We start from the raw sequence: 18,887 nt of genomic DNA, 5'->3' as shown, positions 1-18,887 counted from the left end.
AGTTCTCTACAATTCCTAATTTTCAGTTCTTTTGAAGTGTTATTTCTGGGTTTTATATTTGTATTGTATATATGATATAATGAACATTTACTTAATTTTTTTCATTTTCCCTTCATCAATTTTCCTCTTAATTTTTTTTACAAGTAAAAACTTTGGGAGCAACAAAGAAGTAAGACACGGAAACTGTAACGATGACCATATCCTCCTACTGATTTACGCTGAAGACAAAAGAAAAGGTATCAAGCAATTAATAACAATAATAACTAAAGTATGTTTATATTACTTTGATACTATCTCCCATTGTCTAACTTTGCACATGTTTTCTATTATTGTCATGAGGATACTGATGTAAATTCAAGACAAAAAGCTTTCCTAAATGTAATGCCACAGACTGTGGATCCAAATTTAAGCCTAGCCACTGAATGAATCTAGGATCCAATTCTAACAGTAGAATGTTTCCTTAACACCATAGCAGGCATGACTTCAGTACTGACTCAGCTATAATGATGAAACCTATTAAACCACTGACATCCTTTCTCGTAATACGATGAATTTTTCTTACACATCTCCCATTCAAGTACAGACGAGGACCTGCTTAATTTCTGAAATATTACATGATCCTTCCTCAAGCACAAAAACATTTAAACTGACATGCTTATTAGCTTTCTTAATGTTAAAGTGATTAACATGTTACCTCTTGCTAATTTTGTGACTCAAAGAATAAGACATCCGGCATTGCTCATTTCTGGAGATTTGTTAGATTTATTTACTTTTTTCACTATTGCAGCAATTGCAACCTATATGAAATGAGACACTAAATGAGATACCATTTCTATAAAAATTTTTTTCAATACCTAAATATATATATTTTAATGACAGAGATGTAGTAGTATATGTGAAATAAACCAAATTATTACCTCAAGCCCTATAATATACTCAATGCTACCGCTGATTATCTAATGACTAAATCTGTTAATTTAGATACCCATAATTGATGTTTCTAAGAAACTACATTAAGTTTATTTTCTGTTCTGGAATACTTGTTCTCTAGTGAAGATGCCTTGCATGTGGATATTTGGCATTACTAAGCAGACATGCTGGCAGACCTGAACTCACAGCACTTGTATGTTACGCTGAGGTAAACCAACTTTGGATAAAAAAAGTGCACGCTTTTTTTTTTAACCAACCTTGTTGAATGGTTGGACTTCTTAGTCTGGGCATACTGTCATGCTAACGTACCTGCACGGCTTTTGGATGCCACATAGGATTTCTTAGCTCTGCGACAGCACAGAATTAATGCTTCCGAGTCAGAGCTAGATCATGGCTATCTTGGACTACAGACATAAAAACTTAGGTCCGTCTGCACAGACATGCCCAGACCCATTCTAGTAAAGATTTCAAAATGGTTATAATACATTTTATGATCTTGAAATAAATATATAGGGCCAAATACTACTCTTAATTACACAAGAGCAAATCAGGAGTAACTCATTATTTCCATATTTAATTTTCAGATAATTAATTTCAGGTCTGCTTCTCCAAATTCGCACTACTGTCACTGAAAGAAAGATCTGCTTCTGTAACTTGGAGGTCGTAGAAGCAACCACTCATCCATTTCAGAAGAGATTCCGGCTCAACTTGCACTAATATTTACCCTGAAGATAGCAGCATAAGGATAGAGGACCATAAATTTTTAACACAAAGAGCGAGATTTGCTGAATAAAGTAGGATTAATGTAACTGTTTAGTTTAGTTATTTATTTGATTTTAGAATATGAAGGACTAATTAAGGGTGGCTAGAATATGTCAAGAACAGGCAAATTATTAAAGATCTCCCTTACCTCTCCCCTACACACCCTAATGCCACCAATACCAGTTTTATTCTTTCAGTTCCAATCTTGCTACTAGACAAATGATTGCTCCCACTCTCTTTATGTGTGGTATTCTTAATGGGTAAGAAAATATTTTTGCCTTCCTTCTTTCATTCTTTCTTTCCTCTTTTTCCCTTAACTCCTCAGATTCCACTTTGATAGTCTTCTAGAGATTTTAAATTACCCTGCATATCAGCGACACTTTGATGTTAAGTAGCGTTACCAAGGTCATTCTGATAGAAGGACCAGAAGTAATGTTTGTTTTGAAACCGAGTGTGCTGTTTGAATCTGTTTATTTCTGTACTAAGTCTAGGCACTTCGAGTTGTCATGATGACTCAGAGCAAAGTTGCAAAGCCTCAGTTCAACAAAGAGATTAGTCACTTTGTTTTTTTGCACTGAGCTGCTCTGAGTCAGCTTCAAATTGGTGCACATAGAGTACCTGGGTACATCTTCAAATGGTGCAGGTAACTTTAGTGCAAATTTCTGAAAGAAAAGCAGTCTCTGTATATCTGAGCAAATAATTGACTAGGCCTCCCTCGTCTAATATCCCCAAATAAGAAGTGGGTCTTAGAATGAAAGAAATTATAACAGTGTGAATGTTGATTTACATTTTTTCCCTTAGCCAAGGAGAAACTTTAGGGTTAGCAGCCTGAGTTTAATAAACTTTGAGTATACTAAACCATCGGTTGAGCTGTGCTCTTAATTCATTAACTATTTCAGGGATTAAAAATTTAGACACCAAGAAGTTAAGTTTATTTTTTGTCCTTTCAGTCATTGGAAATATTTCTTCTGCTTTTTAATTTCAGCAAAACTGAGAACTAGGTTTACACAATTAGGCCAGCTGCTTTACTTGACTATACACAGTGATTCTAAGTTTACCACGATTGTAAACAAGTGACTCACTTGTTTTTGTTTAGACCTGTTTTTTATTGATTGTCTGGGCTATATCTTTTCTTTTACTGGATGTACATATATTTGTAGTGTGTGTGTGTATATATATGAATGTATGTGTGTGTGAATCTGTATTAATTTTATAATGACTGGAGTTGATGTGGTATAGTCTTTAGTCTGTACACTGTATATCGTCTAAATACAATTCACAGCATTTACACTGTATGTCAAAACTCGGTGTATTTGCAACATAGAGTGTGAAAATGAAGTGTATTACTATTGTATAAATATTTTTACATCTATAGATGTAAACTCTATAAACTCAAAAGAAAAATACACTAACCCAAATTGTCTCTCTAGCCAACAATCTCATCCTGAATGCTTTTTGGAGAAAAAACCCACAAGAGACATCGTAGAAGAAACTGTCAGATTTCTCTGAATCACACAGCTGTATTAATGATTTTATGTGGGTCCACAGAGAAGCATGTAAAAATAACCTGAAGGCTAAAAGTAGTGAACTTTAGAGAAGGAAGGAGAAGGAAGATGACCCTATCCACTTATCAGTTACGACAAATTAGTGTTGCTCTAAGGCCATTTTGAGTTATTTCCACCTGTATGAGGCCTGTATTTGCTCCCCTCTCCTAACAGTATGTTAGTTACCTTTTCATAATGGCCCTCCTTACTTTTTCTTTTCTTCAGACCATTTGACACATCCTGCTGTTTTACTAGGCATTCAGAAGGCTTTAGCATGCCTTCTAATCTAGCATATTAAAGAACAAGCAAATGTTCATGTCTCAATTCAAACTAAGATATTAATGTCACTAAATTATTTTCCAAAGAAATATTTTTATTACATTTATTTTCTAGAGAAAATATTATGGCCAACACCCCTTAAATGCATAATCACTGTATAAAGGAATCACATCAAACATGACTTTTTCTGCATACTTCCTTGCCACCTGTTTATATTCTGACTTATTTAACAACTATTAACTACTTATCAAACTAACAATAGGCATTTAAATATGTAAATAAGAATAAACACAGGGGTATTATCTGTTGCACTTTTTCATTCTTTAAACTTACTTATGTCATTTACATGTATACCCTTGATTTTGTTCTGTAACTACCCATGTAAATGACAAACAAAAATAGTAATGAATTCTATAAACTTATTTGGGACATAATTTATTTGTAAGACTGTATGAAATACAGTTTCATTACATCACACAATGCTTTTATGCTAAAGGGATTAGCATCCAATGCCATGTTCACTTTGCAAGATTAAAAAATAATTGAGATTTGGAACATGAACACTTCAGAATCTGATTTAAGAAGCAGCAGCAGAATGTTAGGCAAGATTTTGAAATCTTCTAAACACTATTCCTTTATAAACTGCCTGGAGATGAGAAATACATTGCTATGAAATGGAGTGATACAAATGCATACCTTGTACATTTTATCTTCAGGAGTTTTAGGATAGAACTTCTGGAGAAGTTTTTATTCAAAAAAATTAAGAAGTATTTTATTTAAAAATACATCAAATGCCTTTATGAAAAAAGAGGGGTAAGCCTGTCCTAATCTAGTATGAAATATAATTTAGAAACCCACTGTATTATTACTTATTCTTCATATTGTGGTAAAGGTCATTATGCTGCATATTGTACAAATATACTGAAGTTAACACTGAACTGCCAACAGGACTAAGTAACAGAATATCCTATTAGTGAAAGCACAGTAGTAAGGGAAGCCCTGAAAGGCATTAAGTGATTGATTTTGCACTGATACAACATATTTACACACACTCTTTCCTCTCCCCTACTCTCACTCACATCAAGCCATGGGTATAGGGGAAAATTACCCTATTCTCCAAGATGCATCAGTACCAAGAAGTGTTGAGTTAATCTATACTGATGTATTAAAAATAAGTACAATAAAAAAAAAATCATATAAATGATGTCACAATTACCTAAAAGAGCACTATAGATAACGCCTCTTCTCAGAACTCCATAAAACTGTGAATAATACCATGGAAGCAGACTAACAGTTGTTCACTGGCCACACGGCATGCCAGTCATACAGACAGCCTAGATCAGGTTTATCGGTTTTACCTTCTACACCATAAGAGTATATTTTTCAGAATGTTAGGTTCCTAAAAAACACAAGCACATCATAATTTTTATAATTACGATAATTTATTACTCAGTCTATTCTTCATTTTTTGTAAAGTGATGGAAAGTACAGCTTGGCAAGCATAAAAGATTAACAAGAATAACAGAACAGCCCTGACAATTGAGTATCAGGAGACTGAGCAAATACTCAATGATAATCTCCTGTTGTTTCAATTTATTGCAACATAATTTTTTTCCTGGCTTTATTATAAACTATTTTCTTTTGTAAAAATTTTTAGTTGTGTGAAAACTACTTATGAATCTCTGAAAGCTCTTTCTGAAGAACAAATGTAGGTGTAAGGATCATACAGAATGGAATTTCAAGTTACATACTTAAAATTAGATTGCACAATCTGTATTTGTGTTGGTGAGCAGCTACTTACGCAAGCAGTCCTACAGGCTAAACTGAACAAATTGATATTTCCTCATGCATTTCCTCCTGTATTGATAGGTGCATAATTTGTCCCTTAAGTACATGGTTCAGGTAAAATTTTCTTAAAATTTCACTATAAAAGTATAGCTGTCTAACATTGAAATGACCAATTTCAACATACGTTATCCTATCCACTTTAGATTTTCCTCCTTCATAAACCAGGAAAGAAAATAAATACTATTCACTGTCAGGCTTCACATAGAATTACTGTTGCTACCATAATTAGGAACTCCAAATGCTTGATTACTAGTAGGTTACCAGAATCATTAACCTCTTTAACCATTAAGAACAATGGACCTTTGCATTGCTAGCTCATCTAATACTAACAAATGAATACTTTAATCTCAATTATTTACAGGTAAATCACTGTTCATTTGCAAAATCTGCTGACTGAATCTGTTAAAAGTCATTGCAGAGCTTAATTAGCTGATCAGCTGATTATTTGCATATGCTATTCTTAAATTCTTAAATTTAACACATAGGAAATATTTATTTTTGTTGGTTTGCATGTGAGTACAACTAATTTTTTGAAAAAAATTACCAGGAACTCAGATTTGTTTAATCATAGTTTACTTGGTGATTATTAGTCGTGCCAAATCTGCCTGGAATCAAAATCAAACGGTAGTTTGCAAGCCATGTTGCTGATATATTCTTGCACTGTGAGAGATTTGCTTCCTCAAGATGAAAAGTGAGTGCCCAAGGAGCAAGCATTAATTTCAGACCTGACAAATCTGTACAGTGTCCCACCTACCCAGAAATGAGCAGTAAAACATACTTAATACACCAGGCATCTGATGGTCACAAAGTTCTGTAAGGAAGTTGTAAGGCGTTCTTGCATTCTACTGTGTCATCACGCCATCCTTCCTGAAAGCTGTATTAAGGGCACCGTATTAATGAGCAAACCTCGAAGAGACATTATTTCCTTCCATGAGCAAGTGGAGAAGTTGGGGGAAATTGGGTCGGAAGTAAAACATAATCGTCATTTTGCTCCCTTCTGTGTCAGCAGAGAGCTGACTGGACACGGGAGAGGGAATATGCTTCATCTGGCGAAGGGCCGACAGCATACTCCCCACTTGTGCAATGCTACAGCTCAGGGGAAATATGATTCAGAGGACTGCTCTGAGTCATAATTTCTTTCTGGGCTCCTTCTGAACTGGTGAGGCTACGTTTTGTCCCATACTTGGAACTACAAGCACAGATTCCATCTTACCCTACATTTTGAAATCTGTCGAGGAGTTCAAAAGCACTAACTGTGCGGGGGGCACCAACACACGGCATTTTCTACAGAGCATTACTTCACTTTGCAATAATTAAGCAAGACTAATGTGTTTTATATTAAGAAAAAAGCAACCACGCACTGCTAATCACTTTAACCAGTGAAACAGCATATGTAGTACCTGTGTTTTCTAAAATGTCTGTACTGTCTTCCTACACATTTAAGATCATTACATATCTCATATATATAGAAGATATATCCATCTGCATATGGAAAGTTGAGACGTTCATTACCTAAAGTTTACAGAAATCCTATACCATAGGATCATAGACCGGTCCGCAGCGGAGCAGCAGATCCCGGCGCCCGGGGTTTCCTGAGGCAGCGACGCGCCGGGGCAGCGGGAGACCCGCCGGGAGCCGGCAGCTCTCGCGAGAGGCGCTGACGAGACCTGGGCGTTGCCAGAGCAACCGCGGCCACCTCCACTCCCGCCAATGCAAAGCAGCCCGGGGAGCGCGGCGCGGCAGTTTGCGCGGGAAGGGGGTCGTCAGCCTAGCGGCTCCAGAGGTGAGTTCGGTTGGTGGCCATCACCCTGCCAGAGGGAACTTAGCTATGGCATCCACCCGGCAGAAAGCCACGTCCTCGGCACTCCCCAGAACGGATGCGGCAACCCAGACAGAGCTCCCTCAAAACCAGGCAGCGTGCAGGCTGCAGGGCGTGCCAGAGCCTTTCACTGGTAAGGGATGGCAGCAGCGAGGACGGCTGTGTGAGGTGTGACCAAGTGGATGATCTGCTCAGCCTGGTGGCAGGGCTACGAGAGGAAGTAGGAAGGTTAAGGAGCATGAGGGAGTCCGAGAAAGAGAGGGACTGTGGAACCAAGCTCTGCCCTCCCTGAGACAGAAACAGGAACAGCCCCCAGAAAAAAACCAAGGTCAAGGGGATCCTGTATCCTGCCCCCGCCAGGCTGAAGGCAGCAGCTTAAAGGAAAGGAGTGAATGGAGGCAAGTCCACGCTCGGGGCAGCGGGCGAGCCCCCTCCTTGCCCACCTCGCCTTCCCAGGTGCCTCTGTGCAACAGGTCCGAGGCTCTGGATGAGGAAGGCCAGTCAATGGATGATGTGGGTGACGGTCCATCCACACCAGAGGTGTCACCAAGGGCAGAAAGGTCTACCCCCGGTATCACAACCACCTCCAAGAAAAGTCGGGTTATAGTTGTAGGTGATGCCCTTCTGAGGGGAACAGAGGGTCCAACATGCCGGACAGACCCTCCTCTTAGGGAAGTCTGCTGCCCTCCCAAAAGGGTTAAGGACATCACTAGGAAATGTCCCCTAGCCTGGTATGGCCCTTGGACTATTACTCATTACTGCTCTTCCATGTGGGTGGCGATGAAGCCGCAACGGGTAGTCCAAGGGCAATCAAAAGAGGCTGCAGGGCCTTGGGACAGTTGGTAAGGGAATCCGGAGCACAGGTAGTTTTCTCCTCTATCCTTCCAGTTGTGGGCAGTGACATTGGAAGAGACAGATGGACCCAGTCTATTAATACAGGCTCCGTGGCTGGTGTCACTGCCACAATTTTGGGTTTTTCGATAATGGGATGGCCTACACGGCACCAGGCCTGCTGGCGTCGGATGGGATTCACCTTTCTCAAAGGGGGAAGAGGGTCTTTGCTCACAAGCTCGTGGGGCTGGCTGACAGAGCTTTAAACTAGACTTGACGGGGGAGGGCGATAATATCAGGCTTGCCCGTGACAAGCTGTGGGATCACACGCCAAGGTTAGAGGGACAGGGTGCTAGCAAGGGCCCTCAGTCTGTTGCTCTGCGACTTGCTGGGTGCACTGGAGCACACTTGAAGTGTTACGGAGGTGAGCCAGAGGCTCCTGAGGTAATTGGAGCAAACAGGGGAACACTGGTGAAATACCTCACAGGAATTAAGGTGTATTCCTCTAAGAAGGTGACACGGCCGACAGCCCAGCTGAAGTGCCTCTACATCAATGCACACAGCATGGCCACCATGCTGCTAGAAAGCTACGATCTGGTTGCCATTACTGAAACTTGGTGGGAGAAATCCCACGACTGGAGTGTGGCTATCAATGGCTACAGGCTGTTCAGAAGGGACAGGCGAGGAAGGAGGGGTGGAGGGGTTGCCCTCTATGCCAAGAAATTGATAGATTGTGAAGATCACTTATATTCTTCAAATATTTCTTACATAATGTGATGGGTTGACCTTGGCTGGATGCCAGGTGCCCACCAAGCTGCACTATCACTCCCCCTCCTCAGCTGGACAGGGGAGAGAAAATATAACAAAAGGCTCATGGGTCGAGATAAGGACAGGGAGAGATCACTCAGCAATTACTGTCACAGGCAAAACAGACTTGACTTGGGAAAATCAATTTAATTTATTGCCAATCAAATCAGAGTAGGGTAATGAGAAATAAAACCCAAATCTTCAAACACCTTCCCTGTACCCCTCCCTTCTTCCCAGGCTCAATTCACTCCCGATTTCTCTACCTCCTCCCTCTGAGCGGCACAGGAGGACGTGGAATGGGGGTTGTGGTCAGTTCATCACACGTTGTCTCTGCTGCTCCCTCCTCCTCACTCTCATCCCCTGCTCCAGCATTGGGTCCCTCCCACAGGAGACAGTTCTTCAGGAACTGCTCCAGCGTGGGTCTTTTCCACGGGGTGCAGTCCTTCAGGAACAGACTGCTCCAGCGTGGGTCCCCCACGGGGTCACAAGTCCTGCCAGCAACCCTGCTCCAGCGTGGGCTTCTCTCTCCACGGGTCCACAGGTCCTGCCAGGAGCCTGCTCCAGCACGGGCTCTCCACAGGGTCACAGCCTCCTTTGGGTGCATCCACCTGCTCTGGTGTGGGGTCCTCCATGGGCTGCAGGTGGATATCTACTCCACGATTAACCTCCATGGGCTGCAGGAGGACAGCCTGCCTCACCATGGTCTTCACCACGGGCTGCAGGGGAATCTTTGCTCCAGCGCCTGGAGCACCTCCTTCACTGACCTTGGTGTCTGCAGAGTTGTTCTCACATATTCTCACTCCTCTCTCTCGGCTGCTGTTGCGCAGGGTTTTTTTCCCCTTCTTAAATATGTTATCCCAGAGGTGCTACCACCGCCGCCAATCGGCTCAGCTTTGGGCAGCAGCAGGTCCGTCTTGGAGCCGGCTGGCATTGGCTCTATCAGACACGGTGAGAAGCTGCTAGAAGCTTCCCCAGACGCCACCCCTGTAGTCCCCCGCTACCAAAACCTTGCCATGCAAACCCAATACAGTCACATGCCTAGATTACGATGAACACTATTTTGCCTTTTCCTAATGGTTATGGAAGGTCTTTTCTCACTGTGCCACGGGTAGAACTTGGTGGAGAATATGGGCATTTTGAATCACCTTCCTCCACATGGCCCATTGCACAGGACGTCCTCTGGATCTCTGGAGACGTCGTCATCGTCTAGATCACTGTAGATGACTTCCAGCACCGCTAATTCTTTCAGGTGTTGGATGCCTTCATCCGTGGTTGTCTACTTTCCTGGGTAGTTCACAAGACATTCCTTGAACAGGTATCTTGCCCTCACACTTGAGAGGAGCCGTCTCTCTCAAGAGGCAAATCACTGCCTCTTTTCCAATTCCTCTCTCAATTCCCTGGTTTCTAGCAAGGGATCACAGCTGTTGGGCTTCCTTACCTTCCAATTGCTGACTGTGGGCCCCGTTATCCCAGCGTTGAAGCAGCCAGGCAGCAATCCGCTCACCTGGCTGGCGGTTGTCATCTTTCCGCACATCTCGAAGTTCTGACAAGGTCAGGGACTGGGCAGTTTCTGCTTCCTGTCTGATTTCTCTCAATCCTTCCTCCCATTTCTTTGTCGAAGGACCGGCTTCTTGTTCAAACTCTTCCTCTTTTTCCTCCTCCCTTTACTGACCTTGGCGTCTGCATAGTTGTTTCACACACATAATCCTTGAAATCCAGTAGTATCCTTGAAATATTAACAAAAGCTTCTACATTTTTAGATGACATCATAAAAACAACTATGACAAAACTGTTTCTTGAGATACCCAACCCACATGATAGTTCATGGATCGCTAAAGATAATCCATTTGACAAACTGAATGTTTACGTTACTCTGACAAGAGACATTAGAGAGCAAAGGTTTCAGCTTGTCCACAGCAAAGCTTTTTTTCAATGGATCACAGAAAAGACAACAAAAATTTGATTTGTCTTGTTTACTCTGTATTTTTCCCTATAAGACTACCTGCTAGCCTGAACTGTTCTACCACTAGCTATCTTCCTCCTCAAGCAGTGCAGTACAACACGAAAAGATACAGTGCTGAGGTCACAAAGTCCATACTACACAGATTTCCAGGGTTTTACTTTATACTAACTTTAATTTGGTTCTGTAGATTGGCTGTTCATTAGCAGCCAGAGTAGCATTACCGCTACGTCTGCATTAGCAAGAAATACAGAACAGTAGAGCAGATCTGGATGGCAAAGAGTCGGTGTTGAAAACTTGATGTCCACTCTATATACATTTTGCAGTCTACCTGACAGTAGTTCTAGGCTGGTTCAATGAAGGGATAATCCATCATCATGCTGCTGTACCACAGCTTTTGGTCTAATTTCATCTGAAAGGAATTCAGTTTTTGCGCTCCAGGACTGCTACACATTGCAAATCAAAGCAGGTAAGTAGGGACAAATGAAAAATTAATTTCAAAAGTTAACTTCTAATCCAAACTAAAACACTAATGTAGCTACATCATGATTGTACTCCTGGAATGCATATTTTGGTTTAGATTCATCAAAAAGGAATTCAGTTTGCATGCTCCAAGACTGTCCTCTTCAAAAGTGAACTCTTAAACCTAAAATGCTGATGCAGACACCCCCTTTGGAACCCAGGCAGAGAGGAGCTCTGTTCTTTGCTTCTCCCTATGCTTTCTTGCAGAGCTCTACACAATTAGTTTACTTTGTGGCATTTGTGCTTTCAAATGCTAAGTTTTTTGGAGTAGTGTCATTTACTATAACCAGTATAATTCCCTGTTCAATAGTGACGAGACGTAAAACATCCCTTTACTATCTTGCATGGGCTACCTGTATTTAGGTAATAGTGTGTAAATAAGAGAAACATGTGCAAAGGCACTATCATCCTTTCCTGCAAACGTGTAAAAATGGCTCCATACAGCAAGGAGCAAAGGCACTTTCACCCTTTGTGCTTCTTCCATGCACTGACTACTGCAGTTACCACAGATATTTATTGTTTGAAGAAGACTGAAACCTTACCCTAAGCTGGCACTTATTCTGCAATGGAAATTGGCCACATTTGTTTTAAAAAAAAGTAATAGTGAAGTTACAATATTATTTCTTACTGACAGAAGGTCTGGTATCCTCACAAATGGATTATGCTGCCTCTGTATGACAAATAGAGGCATTTCTGAGCTGTCAGTCAAAGATGCCGTACAGCAAAAATACCAGCCCAACTTTTCCAACAGAAAGCTCAGACTCAGCTGAAAAAGAAAACAACATGTGGGAGTACCAGCTTTTGTGCGAAAAGGGATTCTATATGCCAGGATTCCTTCTTTAAAATATTTTCCCTTAAATTAGATGATCTTTTCTGTTCTGATAAATACTTCTCTTAAGCTTAGGTGATCATCTGTTGCTCCATTATACAACACCACAATTCTAATAAAACCTGACTCTACTCCATGGTCTTGTATCAGAAAGGACAAGAAATCTAAATAAAGAACTAGTCAATTAACAACTGTGCATTCCTTTTTTTTTTCCTAATTCATTTGTTCATAAACATTTAAAATATATGCCCTTACATAACAAAGAACGATAATTCAGACACAGGAGAGTCCACAGGAATTATTTTAAGAAAATTATTTTGTTGGCCATGACTAGATTAAAAATTCAATATATATCTTGCTGTACAGATGAGATGATAGAATTCTTTCTCTCTTATACCAAAAAGAAAGGACAAATTCTGTCAATTAGACAATAAAAGAAAATACAGAAGCTAAATGAAAATGACACCACATAAAACTGCATAGGTAATCGTCAATTCATTAAGTGTGGCTGTGATCAAGACAAGCACATGCACACTCATTCCCTGAGACAAATATTGCTGGAGAAATTCAGGTTAAAACCAATTTGACCTCCACTGGTATTCAAATACTGACACACTAAGGCTGAAGCTGTATCAGAAAAAGCAAGTACATCAAACACACAAATGTGGTTTGCAAACTTCTATTTGCTGCCTTCAGTGCTAAAGAAGCCTCCAATAGGAAAGGAAGACACGCATTACTTGCAACTTCCCAAGTCAAAACATGAAACTGAACGGGAAAGATTTTTTTTTTTTAACTTAAGGCATTTTTACAAGCCAGGATGGAGATAGTAATTGCAGAAGCTGTATCATCCAGCATAAAGCTGAAATTTCTCATTTATAAACTGTGTAGAGGGCATTTACTTTAACTTCCACTAATAATTGTTTAAAATCAAAGAATTAAAGACATGCTGGCTAATCGATATATAACACCTTTTGGGTAGATATGATGTACTAGCAAAGGCGGCAATAGTAAAGATTCATTTGCACTCAATTTGGGGAAAAAATGCAGTCCTGTCTGCTCGTTACCATTAATACTTGAAAACTAACACTAATTATACCACTTCTAATTTCCAGTTATATAAATGGGTATCTTTAATTTCTGTGCCACCCCGCTATTCTCCAAAGACAATCTGTGAAATTAGTGAATAAAAGTCTGGTTGCTTTAGTAGTTTCTGTATCTTACTGACCTGGACATACGGCCAAAAACTGTGTATCGCAAAAGGGCACATTTATGTTTCTTTCACTAAAGTAGTTGCATAATATTTCACATAATCCCAAAGCTATCATCACCACATAACCCAAACAGCAGCTACCCATAAATAGGAAAACAAATAGGCAGAATAATCTTACTATTCATTCCCGATCCAGTGAGAAAACGTTTTGCAAATTTGAGCATATGCCTTTGAAAAACAGCATTCTGTAGTTCTTTTCACTGCATGGTGACACTATCCCCAATTATACAAAACAGTAAAGAAACCAAGCGTCTGAGTATTTTCTGTAGGCAATTATGTGATAGGATTGGATAGATGGTGAAAGGAGTACAATGGAACAAGTAAACAACCAGATCTTCATTACCAGAGAGGTGCTGAGCACCCGCAGCTCCCTCTAAATTAAATTGGGCAACTCTTTAATATGTCTGCCTTTAATCTTTGCCTAAAAATCTTAAATTCAAATCTATACATTTTCATAAATGAGCATCATAATAAATGCTGTCAAGGTTCCGGTATCTTATTTCAACACAGCAAGGAAGGCCTGGATGAGAGAAACAAGAGTTCATGTAGCTCACGCCTGGAAAATGCATGTTTAGGGGACTCTTGACACACAGCGGATTCTACGCATTTGTAGGGACAAAGGAAGCCCCCAGGTTGGCTTTTCCAATGATTTTTATATAACCCTTGATACCATAATACCTGAAGTTCTCAGTCATTAACAGATTTTATCTCCAAAAACACTCTTTTGAAAAAGGCAGAAATTATTATTTCCATTTGAAGACTAAGGAACTGAAGAACAAGATAGATTGAGAGATTTGCCCAAGGATTTAGGGCAAACCTGCCACAAACTGAAGTGACAGCTTAGAATTCCTGATCTGTGCCTTAAAGAGAAGGCATTTTTGTCCTCTAGAGTTTGGTTAAGAAAGGTCACAATCGTTTCATTTTCTCATTCCGCTGACATACAATGAATGAGCAAGCTTCCCCGTTTGCAGAAGAACCTAGCTATAACTGATTAATTTAAAACCGCTATTTTATTTGATTTCGTGAGCTAACTTTGCCTCTTGTAAAGATCACAGTATGTCCACACTGAGAACAGAACTGCTAAGAAGTTAATGAGAGCAGGTTACTTCGGAGATGCAAAGATAAAATGAGACTTCTAGGGGAAGAGTTTGGGCCATTAATATACATTATGAAGAATTACATTAATTTATTTTGCAAACTAAGTTAAAATAGTTAATAAAATGTTAGAAACGTGTACAAATCTATAATTAGTGAAACTGTGTGACACATAAAATTAAAAACTATGAAGCTTACTTTTCACTCAACATCCTTTGGTTGCTAAGTACTTCTGGAATATTTTTATTCTAAATTTCTACAGAGAGGTAATCTGGAGTTCCTTTCCTTTTTATGAACATGTCATGTGTAAGATTGAGCTAGGATTGTGTTTTACTACTCAACAAAACTGATTTCTTTTTTGTCTTTTATCGGGTAATTACTCCTGTAGATGCAACTGAGAATGAGCATAATATAGGCTGGTGAAACTAGAAGAAATGAGCAATAAATCATGTGACATTGTGTCCAAAACCATTTACCTCTTAATCTTAACTGAATTAATAATATTGCTCTTTGTGGAATTTCATGGACACCTACAGGAACCCATTACTTGTACCTCAATACTTCTGCAGCAGATGCCATATATGGCCCTCCATTTGGCTCAACAGTACGACTACCAATCGCTTAATTACTTCATATTATAGACATTATAGCCACTTGTGGAAACTATAATGAAAGAAATGGTTTCAAATTTCTGGTCTTTTACAGTGCCTGCCTCATGCAGACACTTGGTAGGGCAGAAAGAGCAAATAAATGAAACACAAAGCAAACATACCTCCAGCTCTAAGAACTACAGGTTCTTCAAGTCTGGTGAAGATCAAGGGACACAAAGAGGGGATCTTGATTTCCCTTTACAGTTGCTGGAAGACAATGCAACCACAGTTAAGGAAGCATTTCATACTCAGGCTCTGTTGGTTTCTGCAAGTAAAACTGAAGAATAGAAAACTGACTCTATATAACACTGGGGCACTGACTTTACAGAGTAAACTATGGCTATGTGCTAGACCAGGAGCCAGAGAAATAGTGAGTCAGAAACAAAGCTTGTGAAAGTTATAATGATTTATGACATAAAAGATAGTATAATTAGATCCTATCCCATATGTAGACAATTATTTCAGTAATGGAAGGATATTATATACTAACAGATATTCTTACATATTTTCTGTGAGCTACAAAAATATAAAATCATTACTACAGAAAATTGGTAACTTTGATTCAATAACTGCATCAAAGATTCTAAACAACATTTATTTGAAGAGAGATAGAACAAATTAGTTATTCTTCCTCCTAATGAAAGTTGAGAAAGCGAATGCAAATTAAAGATTAGTTTGCAGTTTGGGGAACTATTTCCTAATAGTCACATAGAAAAATATGAACAATTGAAGTTCTCAGGAAGGCTAAGCACTTTTTTAAGCCAGAGAGGGCCCATCAGAAAAATCCTTTTCTATGAGCTCTGTTCTTCACAGCTACCTGTGGGTCTGATCATGCGTGTCCACCACCCCAAAATTCTACATGGCTGAATTATGCATACGTTACTTTCTCAACTCCCTAGCAAAAACATTGCGAGTGCAATGTAAAAGACTTTAAAAGAGACCAGAAAACACTGATACATTTCTTCTTACATACAGAGACAGCTTATTCATAGTTACTGTCAAGCAAGCCCAGAGGTTGATGACTAAAAAAACCCATAAACAAAATAGAAAACCCAAGCCCTTTCTTTCAAACTGTTTCCTTTCTTCCTCCCACATGTATCCTTCAGCAACCAGCTGGAATAAGCATGCAATGAACACAGTTCACCTTGCTCTATAGTTTTAAGGCTTTAATATATTTAAAACTTTAAAACCACTTTAAATTTTCATGTAAAAGTATAGAAAGAAATCCAAACAATATATGGAAATGCGCAAGCAATCTCAGCTCCACCCAACTGACGGACCAGGTAGAAAAGAATGAAAAATAAAAGGAATACATCTTCAAAAACCAGTTTAATTCTACCAGGGGCTATCAACAATATAATGCAATATAATTGTATAGCTATTGCATGACAGCACTGCATGACAGAATCAACGTTACTGGTGTGTTTAGTTGTGTATTTTCATACTAACGTGTTTGAGCTTCTTTAAAAACTAAATTTAATCTCAGTTTCCTAGTTTTTATAATACTTGTTTTGGGAATAATTACATTTCTGTAGTTACAACTTATTCACTGTATTGCCATAACACTTAGGAGCTATAATCATGGACAAGAACATACTGTGTTAGATGCTGTAAAAACACAAGACAAAACAAAAAAAGATTGCAGTTTAAACACATGATGAGCAGGCAGTAAACAGAGAATGGAGAAGTACATAGAAATAATGAGGCATTAAAAATCAATATGGCAAATGCAAGATTTGGCATGCCAGCTTCCAAATTGAGTTACTGGAGACTCCAAAAAGTATCTTTTCCCACATCTGAGAGGCAGAATGAAAGAAAACATAGAGCTATTTATCCAAAAATTTAACAAGTGGGTGGTGGAAGTTGGTGTCAGGGATTGGTGAGAGTTGTCATCTAAATAATGAATCATAGGTGAGTTAGACGAAGAATGACCTTGAAAGCAAATCAAGTACATTATGTTTGAGTGACAGAGAAGGGAGAGCTAGTGAAGAGACATGGTCAAGATTACTGGCTAGGGAAATGATCTTTGCAGTTGTATTATGGAAAAAAAGATTATTTTTACACTTACACGACTGATGTACACAAAATCCTAACTCAAATTAAATATACCTTTGACAGGGGCACTTTTATTAAAAGTGAGAAGGCACCAGGGACTGCATCAGTGGGCAACGCTCTGACCTCCACTGCTGAGTAACTACTACCACACTGCAGCGCAACACAAGAAGGTAGGAAAGCTGCTTCTGTTCTTGGCCATGACAGTTTGCGGATAGGGACACAGAACTGCTCTGCTTCTATGCCCATTAAATGCCTCTATTAGGGCACTTGGTGAGCTGGCAAAGTAAAGAATTAATTAAGAGAGGAAGAAAGCATTATGGCGGTAGGTAAAGGGCTAGAAATGGTCCCACGCCCTCCAATACTCTCTCTTAAATGGTGGAACATCTGTACATCTGACGATGTCTAGCCCTGTATTTTAACAATACAACAATTAATCTAGACTGGGAAGAGAGAGAATTTTACGGCACAGAAGTGCCCATTCACAATGTGACTGCAAAAAAAAAAGAATTTAGCTCCTCACTCATGTTTTGATCAAACATTCGGGGATTATGTCAGTGGCCTGCTTGGACACCACAGATCACATGCTGTATCGAGCAGCCACAGAAGTAACGCAGATTGCTACTCATGCCAAACCCAACACTGACTGGCACTGGACAATCCCAAAACCGCGACAATTGCCAAATGACATAGTAGTGTATCAAAAATAAAATAAAAAAACCAACCCCACTGTACCACGGGGCACTGCATTTAATAAAAACGCATGATCTTGTGTCAGAACAGGCAACACCAGTTGCGGGGGTGGGGGGAGGCTTACAGGGCACGTGAGGACGAAGGAACTGAGGCAGAAGCCCTGTGCAGGCAGGGCGCGCTCTACGTGTCACGCGTGGCCTCCGCTCTCCTCTGCCAGCCAGCCGCCCCCTCACCGGCCCCGGCCCCGGCCCCGGCCCCGGCCCGCCGCGCCAGGGACGCTCGGTTTTGCACTCGGCTCCAACGGTCGCTCGCGCGCTGACGGGTTGTTTACTTCCTCCGCGGCGCGCGCCCGCTCACCCCTCCCTCCCTGCGCTCCGCCACCGCCCCGCGCGCCCGGCGTCCCCCGCCAAGCTCCCCGCCGGCCAATCGGGGCCGCCCCCGGCCGGTAGCTCTCATCGGACGGGACTTTGCCGCTGATTGGCCACGGGGCCTGCCCATCTCCTCAAGCTCCCGCCTTCCGTTTTACTCGCGCCGCCGAATACACACCGCTCCCCGCCCCCGCCTCCCCTAGCTGTGTGTGTGAGGCGCGGATTGGCTAACGCCCCGGCCGCTCACCCCTTCCCGCCAGTCAGCGTCGGCCCCGCCTCTTTCTCCACTCACCCGTCTCCAGCACAGGAAACACCCCGCTAGATCGTGGCCAACCCGGGGCTGCCGCCGCCTTCCATTGGCCCACTGCGCTGCCCATCCGCCCGGAGCCCCGCCTCCCCCGGACAGCGCGCGCCGAAGCCCGCCTCCCCACCAGCTCCGCCCGCTGATTGGGTCGCTGGGGAAGGGCCGCCGTTCTCTATTCGCTCTCCCACTGCCACTCCGGCGAGCCGCCCGGCCGGCTCCCCGCTGCCCCCCTCGCCCCGCACGCCTCGGCGCCGGGGGCTCCGCCCGCCGCCGGCCGGGGCCCGCCCCCGCCTCCCTCCCGGCGCGCGCCCCCGCCCTCCGCGG

At 41.3% G+C, this 18,887-nt stretch overlaps 2 long non-coding RNA genes across 6 annotated transcripts in view; both read right to left on the bottom strand.

Annotated features, from left to right (window-relative positions):
* LOC142087800 (uncharacterized) overlaps positions 1-7,035 on the bottom strand; it is a 55,923-nt gene extending 48,888 nt beyond the window's left edge. Inside the window, exon 1 of one of the 2 annotated variants that reach the window (XR_012675611.1) lies at positions 6,876-7,035. This is a non-coding gene — a long non-coding RNA (uncharacterized LOC142087800). Of the gene's footprint in view, positions 1-4,731; positions 5,580-6,875 lie in introns of those variants that run through there. The other variant, XR_012675612.1, reaches the window with a different exon arrangement.
* A 1,917-nt stretch (positions 7,036-8,952) lies between these two features.
* Positions 8,953-18,792, bottom strand: LOC142087799 (uncharacterized). Of its 4 annotated transcripts, none has more exons than XR_012675610.1 (4): positions 18,552-18,792; positions 17,256-17,476; positions 15,269-15,353; positions 8,953-10,565 (listed from the first exon to the last, which is right to left on the bottom strand). It is a non-coding gene; the product is annotated as an uncharacterized LOC142087799 (long non-coding RNA). The 4 variants fall into 4 exon arrangements; XR_012675607.1 differs by having other exon boundaries at positions 8,953-10,546; XR_012675609.1 differs by lacking the exon at positions 18,552-18,792 and adding an exon at positions 18,507-18,537 and having other exon boundaries at positions 8,953-10,546.
* Between the last annotated feature and the right edge of the window lie 95 nt (positions 18,793-18,887).

This window comes from Calonectris borealis, chromosome 13 (genome assembly GCF_964195595.1).
Source record: "Calonectris borealis chromosome 13, bCalBor7.hap1.2, whole genome shotgun sequence".
In the NCBI taxonomy this organism is placed as follows: domain Eukaryota; kingdom Metazoa; phylum Chordata; class Aves; order Procellariiformes; family Procellariidae; genus Calonectris; species Calonectris borealis.
Note: the sequence above shows the minus strand (reverse complement) of the source record. Positions and strands in the feature narration are given on the sequence as shown.